We start from the raw sequence: 10,316 nt of genomic DNA, 5'->3' as shown, positions 1-10,316 counted from the left end.
TTAATCATTCATTTGCCGGCTGCCTTATGGCTGCTTCCCTCCTACAAAAGCAAGTGGTTACAACAGAAATAGCCTGGCCTACAAAGGCTGAAATGTTTGTCTTGCCCTTACAGCAACAGATTGCCTGACACTGAGGGACAGTCACGCACACTCTCCCCAGGTTGCTCATTTGTGAGTCTTTCTTTTCCCTGTGGGAAATGGGTGTTTGTTTTCACACATGAAAAACACCACTCTAGCTCTAAAGATTCTTTTTCAGCATGTGAAAAAACCCAGGGTGGTTTATTTCCAACTCTAACAACAAAACAGGAATACAGAATTATATTATTGCTTATTGCTTCCTATGTTACCAAATTACTGAAAATAAAATTGAGCTTTTATGCATGAAAAATATATTCTACAATGTGATAACTTGCTTTTTTTTTTTTTAGTTTTATAAAAATAAAAGCCCGTTTCCCTCTTAAATTTTGACAAACTGTCACATAGAAGAAAGAACTGCTTTGTGTTAAGGAGACTTGATTTATTCTGTTTTATCATTGCCAAGCAACCTCTTCTCAAATCCCAGAGTTCTGACTTCTTTTAATAGACATAGAGGCATTATCTGAGTTCCAAGAATTTATATTAAGCTCTTACAAGGTGGATTACGAATGTGGTCCACACAAACATTGAAACATAACTCTGAGACAGCTGAAGTAGGACCATGGCTGGTGTAGGTTACCATTTACTTTTTGATTATAGCAAAGGTGCAGCAGTGGAAAAACGTCAGGAAACTAAGATAGGAGTTGGGATTGGATTATTCCTGTGGTGGGATCCGTTATGAAAATGCGGGAGCTACACTATGTGATTTAACTAAGGTGTGAGCACGAACCTGAACTTTCTCCCTGCGAAGTAGCATTCCATATATATTCAAAAACATCATTTCTTCACCCAGAAGCAACCAAATTGCTACTCTTTGACATTCTGATTGAGTTCTGGGGGGGGGGGAGGGATTTTTGGTTTTTATATTTTATTTTACTCATTTATTTTTTTATTTATGACTGTTTTGCTCACACATACAAATGTTTACTATGTGCATAGCTGGTGCCTGTGGAGGCCATAAGAGTATATCAGAGACCCCGAAACGGGAGTTAAAGATGTTTGTCAGCCACCATGTGGCTTCAGAGAACTCAACCCAGGTCCTTTGCAAGGACAGGAAGTACTCTTCACTGCTGAGCCATCTCTCCAGGCCTGTGTTTGTTTATAAACTAGACATTGAGAAACCACTTCTGTGGCCCTAAAGAAATGAGAACTGGGCAAATGTCAGTTTTCAAAATCCAAGAGGTTGTGGCATCCACAGTCAACTTCATTATTGTCATTCAGATACACCACTCCTTCAATGCCTGTCTTCTCCCCTAGTGGTTGCTTTTGGTTATCATTCATTAAGTAATTTTGGCTGGGGAAGGCAGCACTTGTAGGCAGAGGCTGATATTGTACTAAGACATTGATGTACAGAGCCCAGTTACCTACACTCGCCTTCCCAGTCAATTTCTATACCTTCTAGCATTTCCTAGCTATATTAGCCTGAACTACACATGACCCTGCCTCAAATTTACAAAACAACAACAATGAAACAAAACATTGCTCTATACAATAATTTCTTAATAAGTGGTCACTTAAAATGTGAAAGGGTCACGAAAATTTTGGCAATAGTAATGATTTCTGAACATAAACGAAAATTAGTTCAAAATCGAATACAGAATGAATCTGAGCTCTTTCTGGCAGGGCTCAGCCATGTGGTGTGTTAACTTCCCTGTACCACTGGTTGTGAACACATAGCTTGGGCACCCTTCACCGTGCATGCCTTCACACCATGCGATAACAGTGATCACTATCCCACCTGAAACATTTCTGTTCATATTTAAGACTGCTGTATGTCATGAATTAAAGTGTTCTCCCTGTACAGACAAAATGTTCAGCTCTCATAGAAACATACTGGTTTAATTATGGAAGACAGACTTGTAATATCTTCCAATGATCATTCTCTAGTATGTATCAAACAGGTCTAAGTTAAGAGGGTTGATTTTAACAATTGCTGTTCGTGGACTGTTGTTACAAAGGCTCAGCCAATAATGGCACTTGTTATGCAAGCCTGGCATCCTAAGTTTGATGCCTAGAAAACTCATACAAAGATAGAAATGGAGAACCTATCCCACAAATGGCATATATACCCACATACACACATCATGCGCTCACATGCACTATAATTTTATTTTTAAAAGTATTTTTACGTGTTTGGATGTTTTGCTTCATATGCATGCAGTACCTGGGGCTGCCAGAAGATGGCAGAAGATCCCCTAAGACTGGAGATGGTTGCCAATCACCATGTGCTGGGAATCAAACCTGGGTTCTCTGCCACTGAGCCACTCTCCAGACCCACACAATTTTTAAAAACTGTTCTTTGACTGTTGTTGAGTTTTATTTTTAAAAGTCTTTAAATAAAATTGGCTTCAGATTAGAACAGATTTTCCAATAATTTCTAGAATGGCCATAAACATATTTCTACTATTTTGTACACCTATTTATATAAAATGGCATTCTCAATATTGACAATTATAAAATCAAAATATTGATCAGCTCTGATAAATGTGCAAGATGCTCTGTGTCCTGAAGTATCAAATATTCAGCCAAGATTTAATTCGTTTTTTAGATCTATTTTAAATTTTTAATTAAGTATATGTAAATACCATGTGTGCATGAGCATATGTGTATTAGAGCTCACAAAAGCCAGAAGAGGGTGCTAGACCCCTGGATCTGGAGTTAAGTGGTGACTGTGAGCCACCCAATATGAGTACTAGAAATTGAGCTTGGATCCTCTGGAAGAGCTATAAATATTTCATTTTTTTATGAAAATAAATCACATCAATTGTATTAGTAGGCAAATCTTTTCTATCATAAAATGATACAGATACCAAAGAGTTTTTTTAATATATTTCTTTATCTACTATCAGGAAATATTTAGTTTATATACCTATATTTCTATCTGTATACTCAGTTTTTTTCTTGGGAAAAATATAGTCATGAATGGAAAAAACTTTAGAAATTTTGTCCTATACCACCTATAGGTACATCTACAAGTATATTTCATTTGAGGGAGCTTAATCCCTCTATAGATCAATAATTTTTTTTAATTTATTTATACCATCAAACGCTGACATCCCCCTTTCCTGACCCCCTCTCATGGAGACTTCTCTCACCCTCTCCTTCTCCTGAGAGAATGGGGCCCCCTGGGTAGCCCCCCCCAGCCCGCACCCTCCCCCCCCCCCCCGCCCCGCACACCAAATCTCTGCCAGGTTAGATGCATTCTTTCTCACTGAGGCCAGACAAGACAGTCCTGTTAGGGAACAGACCAGTCAGGCTAAAACTTTAAGAAGAGCCTCATTTCCATCCCCATGAGAGCCTTCAATCCTTCCCCAACTCTTCCATAAGAGTCCCCAAGCTCCATCCACTGTTTGCCACTGTTTGACTGTGGGTGTCTACTTCTGTCTGGGATAGCTGCTGGGCGGAGCCTCTCAGAGGACAATTATGCTAGGCTCCTGTCTGCAAGGATAATAGAACATCATTAATAGTGTCAGAGATTTTTTGCTTGCTCATGAGATAGGTCTCACATTGGGCTGTTTATTGGTTGGCCATTCTCTCAGTCTCTGTTCCATCTTTGTCCCTACATTTCTTTCAGACATGACAAATTTTGGGCTGAAAGCTTTGTGGGTGGGTTGATGTCCTTGTCCCTCCACTGGGGGGTCCTGCCTGGCTACAAGAGGTGGCCTCTTCCTGTTCTATGTCCCCACTCTTAAACATCTCAGCTAAGTTCACCTGCATTGATTCCTGGGAGCCTCCCCCACCTCAGGCCTCTGGGGCTTCCTAAAGATTCTCTCCCCACCACCCCTGCCAGCAGCTGCAGATTTCCATTCATTCTCCTGGCCTTCTGGATCTCTCTCCTGTCCCTTCACATCTAGTTCTACATCCTCGTTCCCCTCCCTCTTCCCTCTTTCCTACCTTCCTCCCTCCCTCCTTCTGCCTCCTATGAATATTTTGTTCCCACTTCTAACTGTGATTCAAGCATCCTCCCTTGGGCCTTCCTTCTTATTTAATTTCTTTGAGTCTGGGATGGGGGACCAGGAGGGACATGTATCATGGGTATTCTGTACTTTTGGGCTAATATCCACTTATCAGTGAGTACATACCATGCATGTCTTTCTGGGTCTTTGTTACCTTTATTCAGGATGATACTTTTCAAGTTCCATCCATTTGCCTGCAAAGTTATGACCTTGTTTGTAATAGCTGAATAGTATTCCATTGTGTAAATAAATTAATCCCATTTTCTGTATCCATTCTTCAGATGAGGGACATCTGGGTTGTTTGCAATCTCTGGGTGTATGCTCTATGATATGCCTCCTATGCATAGTCTGTGGCCTGAAGACTAAGTAGTAGTTTTTCAGGTAGAAAAGTCTAAGAGAAAATATTCAAGTTTTGGGATATGAGCTCTAAGAAAACAAAGCTAATTAAAAGCTTAATCTTTAAATGTTAATTAGTTCAGAAATTGACTGAAAAGGATCCATATGAAATGGATGGAATGAACTTCCCCTATGGATAAGAGTAGAGAAAGAATGGATTTCAAATTCGTGAATAGTGATTTATCTTTATATAAAATACAAACCAAAGTTGATTAAAATGTTCATAATTAGCATTTATGGACTATAATGGTCTTTATACCTTTTGGACATTTCTAACAATCTACCAAAATTAAAAACAAAGGCTGAGAATATAGGTCACTGGTAGAGCACCTTTCTAGCATGTGTGAGACCTTGTGTTCAACATCCAGCACCAAAAGACGACAAAACAATGCTAATTGAATTTACTTTGTTTAGTATAAAATGGAGATGAGCCAGATATGGTGGCTCATTCCTATAATTTCAGTACACAGGAGGCTAAACAGGAGACTCACTCAGGCTATATGGAAGACCCGAACTCAAGAAAATTAATGGGAAATATAATAGAGATGATTCAGTAGTTAATATATTTCAAGAAAGGTAGCAATTGCTTTTTTATCTGTAGCCTATATGGAAATAGTCTCCAGTTCATAAATTTCAGATCTACCAGGGCATCCTGAAATTTTGATGGTCCAACTCCAAGCCTTTATTTGTCAAATGATGTCTTTCTTCACCAAATTCCAAGGCCCTCATCTCTACATTCTATCTCCTGACTCAAGAAAACTGAAAAACCAAACATATAAAAGTAGGTAGTTTAAGTAAAAATTCATGTCATAAAAGGAAATTATTATGCTAAATTGCTTCTCTCTTTATCTTTCTCTCATTTATTGAAACGAATTTGGTGTATACTCTGGCTGGTGAGGTGATCACAATATTTCCTAAGATCAAACTTACAGCAATCCTCTTGCTTCAGCTTCCAGAGTATTGGGACTAGAAGCCTGCACCACCATGCCCATCCTTCTGCTATATTGTTAGTGAGTTCATGATTAAATCGGGAGATCAACTTCCAGAGGGAAACTCTAAGGAGAAGACTTCAAAGACAATACCTTCCTTTCAATTCTTTTGTGGAAGAGTCTTTTATGCCATTCTTTCAGTCAAATATTCTCTATATTTCTCCCCACATCTTCCACCTTATTGTGATGTAGAAACCTAGTAGGGCTCATGTATAAACATTTTTTTCATCCAATTCACTGTTATTTCATAGACTAGCAACCTATTGTTTATCATGCAATAAGAATCCATTCTAAAATAATTCTAATTTGATTTCTTTTAACATCTTTCTTTTGCTTGTGGTTCAGGTGTATTATATTCCTTTAACTTTTGTGCTTGCTTCTTAGGCATTACACGTCAAGACTCATTTCTCATTAAAACTTCCATGACTAGCTATGTCTTCACTGATGTGTTTGTTAGTATGATTGTAAAACAATTACATGGACTGGGAATTTAAGTCAGTAGTGGAGTATATGCTTAGCATGTGAAAGAATCTGAGTTTAATCCCCAGGGTGAGAGACATTGAAAATACTCATATTCTGAGACAACTTTGCTTCAAAATGGCTTTAACATAACCCTACTAATATTTATGGAATGCAAACTTATGGCATACTCCACTTGGAGGAAGAAATACAAAGAGGGATAGCTTCTATTGTCTCAGGAGTTGTGGTGTATGTGGTGAAAATATCATATAAATAAATAGAATGTTTTATAAGATGTTCTATGTTATAAATTGAACTTGCATATAAGAGTATGATAATGAAGAAAGGGGGATTCATTTGGTTTTGCATGGTTGCTTCTTAATGAAAGTGATATTTGAGCTGCATATTGAAGGATGAGTTAGTCGTTTGCAATACTGGGTAAACAGAAGGCTAGACTTTGGAAATAAATGGTTAGAAAAGTGAACTGACTCGACACATCTTTTAGATACACACAAGGGAGTGACAAGAGTCTTTGTCTGGTTCAGTGATTCTCCCATAAGGGTGTTTCGGCGCCGAGTGGTTTGTGCTTTCATCACATTCCTTAACAGGTCAAAATGCAAATCTTCGAGAAGACCCTGACTGGCAAGACCATCACCCTAGAGATGGAGCCCAGTGAAACCATCGAGAATGTGAAGGCCAAGATCCAGGATAAAGAGGGCATCCCCCCGACCAGCAGAGGCTCATCTTTGCAGGCAAGCAACTGGAAGATGGCTGCACCTTCTCTGATTACAACATCCAGAAAGAGTCGACCCTGCACCTGGTCCTCTGGCTATTAATTATTCAGTCTGCATTCCCAGTGGGCAGTGATGGCATTACTCCACACTCTAGCCATTTGCCCCAATTTGAGTTTAGAAATTACAAGTTTCAATAATAGCTGAACCTCTTGTTTAAAATGTTAATAAGGGTTTTGTTGCATGGGTAAGGAAAAAAAGGAAACACACAAGGATTTAGATGAGGCAGCAGTAGGAGTCAAGTTGGTCAGACTTGCCAAGGAGATAAAGAATAATGGGCTTCAATATCAAAGGAATATGTCAAAAAAATGAAAGAGGGGATATAAAAAAAGATGAAATGCATGTGTAGTGGTTTGAATAAGCAATGTCCCCTATAGGTTAAGGTATTTGAACCATTGGCCCCAGTTGTTGGTGGTGCTGTTTGAAGGTTATGGAACCTTTGGGAGATGGAGTGTTGCTGGAGGAAGTACATCACTAGGGGTGGGCTTTGGGGCTTTATAGCCTTGTCCCTCTTCCAGTTCTCTCTCTGCTTCAGACTTCTGGTTGAAACTGTGATCTCTCCTTCCTGCTCTGGACCTCTGCCACTCTATTTCTCCTACCCTGATAGGCTCTCCTTTGGAAACAAGAAGCTAAAATCAACTCTCTCTTCCATTAGTTTCTTTTGGCCATTATATTTTATCACAGCAACAAATTGCAAAATATGGTGTGCTCTCACAAATCATAAAATAATGAAACAGTATAATAATGAAACAGTATAAGATTCAAGGGAAGCAGAGTAGATGCACAAACAAAAGGAGAAAACGTACTGAATCTGAGTCTTTTTACCTGTGGATGCAAAGAGATGGTTTAGCTTCGCTTTGCTGTGTACTAGTTAAATGTATGGCTGTGCTTGCAATTTTTTGCTTAAAGGCTAATTCAGGCTGCTACAAGTCCCCTCAGACTGTGCACACTACAGGCTAGAAGTAGCAGAGAATTAAAGACTCCTAGAGATAATCCCTGACTAATGACTAGCAAGAATTGGTAGATAAAGATTCCATCTCCCATATGGGATCACTGTGTTATCCATTTTAGCTCCACAACAAGCCTGAGACACAGTTGCTTTATTCGGATACCCTTGAGAACAGGTAATAGTTAATTCTGCCTGTCAAATTGATTTTTTAGTAAATACTAGGGCATTAATGAGGCATACCTTTGGGTGTGCCTTTGAGGCCTTTCTACAGAGAATTAACTAAGAGGAAAAAGTCCTACACTGGGAGTGAGTGGCACATGAGCTCAGGACCCGGAAAGAATGAAAGGGGAAAGGAGAGGTGCCATCTGGGCATGGCCATTCTCCTTTCTTAGCTTCCTTGTCCACTGAGACAGGAGCAAGCAGCCTCCCAATACCACAGTCAGGAACTCAGCCCACTGCTATACCTTCCCTACCGTGGTGCATTGGAGCTCACAAATTGTGATCCAAAATAAATACTTCCTCCCTCCTGATGCTTTTTCCCCCTTTGGTCCAGTATCTGGTTGGAACAGTGAGAAAAATAGCATCTCTAACACCCCTGGTTGGCTGTTTTCCCTGATGTTTATTACTTGCCAATTCCCCTAGTGGATTTCTTCCCAAAGAAATGACTTGGTACTTTAGTTCTCGTCCCATATGGTGATTAGAAAGCAAGGTGAGAAGGAACAAATGTGAATGGAACAGTTAAGATTTAGAAGTGGCTATTGAAAAATAAATAAATAAAGCAGGCCAGAAAGACACAAAAAGGAACCAGTCACATCGTGGAAAAGATGAAACAAAACAATCCAATAACAGATCTCTTAAAGTAGGTTTTGGCTTTAGCTTCACATTAAAATTACCTGAGATGAATAAGAGCAAAACAACTATACTCACACCCTATGCTGAAATTTCGAGGGGGGGGGAGGGAGTGAAGTTTAAAGGAATTTTCTAATTTATAAAAATTCTCCATGTGTTCAAATGTGCAGCCAGACTGAGAACCACTGCCTAGACCAGAGATGGTGTTCAGGAGGTACCAAGGACCCTGTGATTGTAGATACCTGCCTCCCCCTCCACACCCTTCTAATTCGCACATTGTACAGCTCTGATACTGGTGTTATTGTGAGTGGCTCAAAATAAATGGGAAATGGGAGAGACAGAAAAATAAAATTGTCTGAATATTGAATAAATGTCCACATTATATTTGAAAGCTTTGGAATTGGATTTGGCATGCTGATTTTGGCCTCAGGGTAATCTGGGTTGTTTTCCCCCTAATTCAAAACAACAATTTTAAAATAAGCATTTGATTTATAGGATCTGCCAGATGAATGAACAACTGTGCCAAAAAGAGAACATATGGCTAGGCCTTGGTTTTCTTTTAACCTCACTGGGGACAAATCCAATAGTCTAGATGACTCTTATTCATGATCTCTAGTGTTCTGATTTACAATAGGAATCTAATTTCTGATTTGATTTTGGTTAAACTTTCAGGAAAACAATGGCAAAGATCAATGCTTGTTAAGAAATGGGTTGGCAGGGAGTCTCTGGATGGGAAACTCTGAAGATCGGCTCTCACAATCATCCCTGAGTGTGACACACACACACACACACACACACACACACACAAATCTGCATCACATTTATAACCAGAAAAAAAAAACATCAACTGATGGTTGATGATACTCTGTGGTACAATGGCTAGAACTGGCCTTTGAAATCAAACGTTCTTCAATAAGGACCTCAGGTCGCAAGGTGTTCTGATAGACACTTTATTGCATTGTTGGAAGGATTAAATGAGATATAAAAATACAGAGCAGATGACCAGTACAATTGCTCAATAGAGTTTTTCGAGTAAATCGTTAGTTACATTTAACATAATTTGAATTTTTAAAAAGTCCATTCTAAAGAACTAGATCTTTTCTTTTTATAATCATGGCTATATGTTCTAGGTGCTTTTTAAAAAGAAGTTTCACATTTTGGGGCTAGAAAGATAGCTCAAAGGTTAGGCACACACGCTCTGCTCAGAGGAATCAAGTTTGGTTCCCAGCACTGACAACAGATGGCTCACAACTATCTGCAATGGCAACTCCACAGGATCCAGGATACACACACACACACACACACACACACACACACACACACACACACACATACACACACACACACAGAGAGAGAGAGAGAGAGAGAGAGAGAGAGACGGAGACAGAGACAGAGACAGACAGAGACACAGAGAGTAGTATTCAAATGTTTCAGATCTTGTTTGGTACTCATTCTAAAATGGAAATATTTTACTTCTAAAATTGCCACATAAAACAAAATTTTTGAGTGAACCTTTTTTCCTATTTTTCCATGCCCTGCTTAACTATTTTATTAATATTTAGTGTAAATAAATCATAGATATGATTTTATTGATAGATTTATTTTATGTGTATGGGCGTTTGCCTGCAGGTATGTCTGTGAACCACATGCATGCCTAGTGCCCACAGGGGCCAGAAGAGGGTGCTGGATTCCCTTGGAGTAGAGTGACAGATGATTGTGAACTACCAAGTGGGTAGTAGGAATTGAACAGGGATTCTCTGGCTCTGAGGCCTTTTATTACAAAAACACACAC

This window comes from Mus musculus, chromosome X (assembly GCF_000001635.26).
Source record: "Mus musculus strain C57BL/6J chromosome X, GRCm38.p6 C57BL/6J".
In the NCBI taxonomy this organism is placed as follows: Eukaryota; Metazoa; Chordata; class Mammalia; order Rodentia; family Muridae; genus Mus; species Mus musculus.
The sequence above is the reverse complement of the archived record's forward strand: the minus strand, read 5'-3'. Positions refer to the sequence as shown.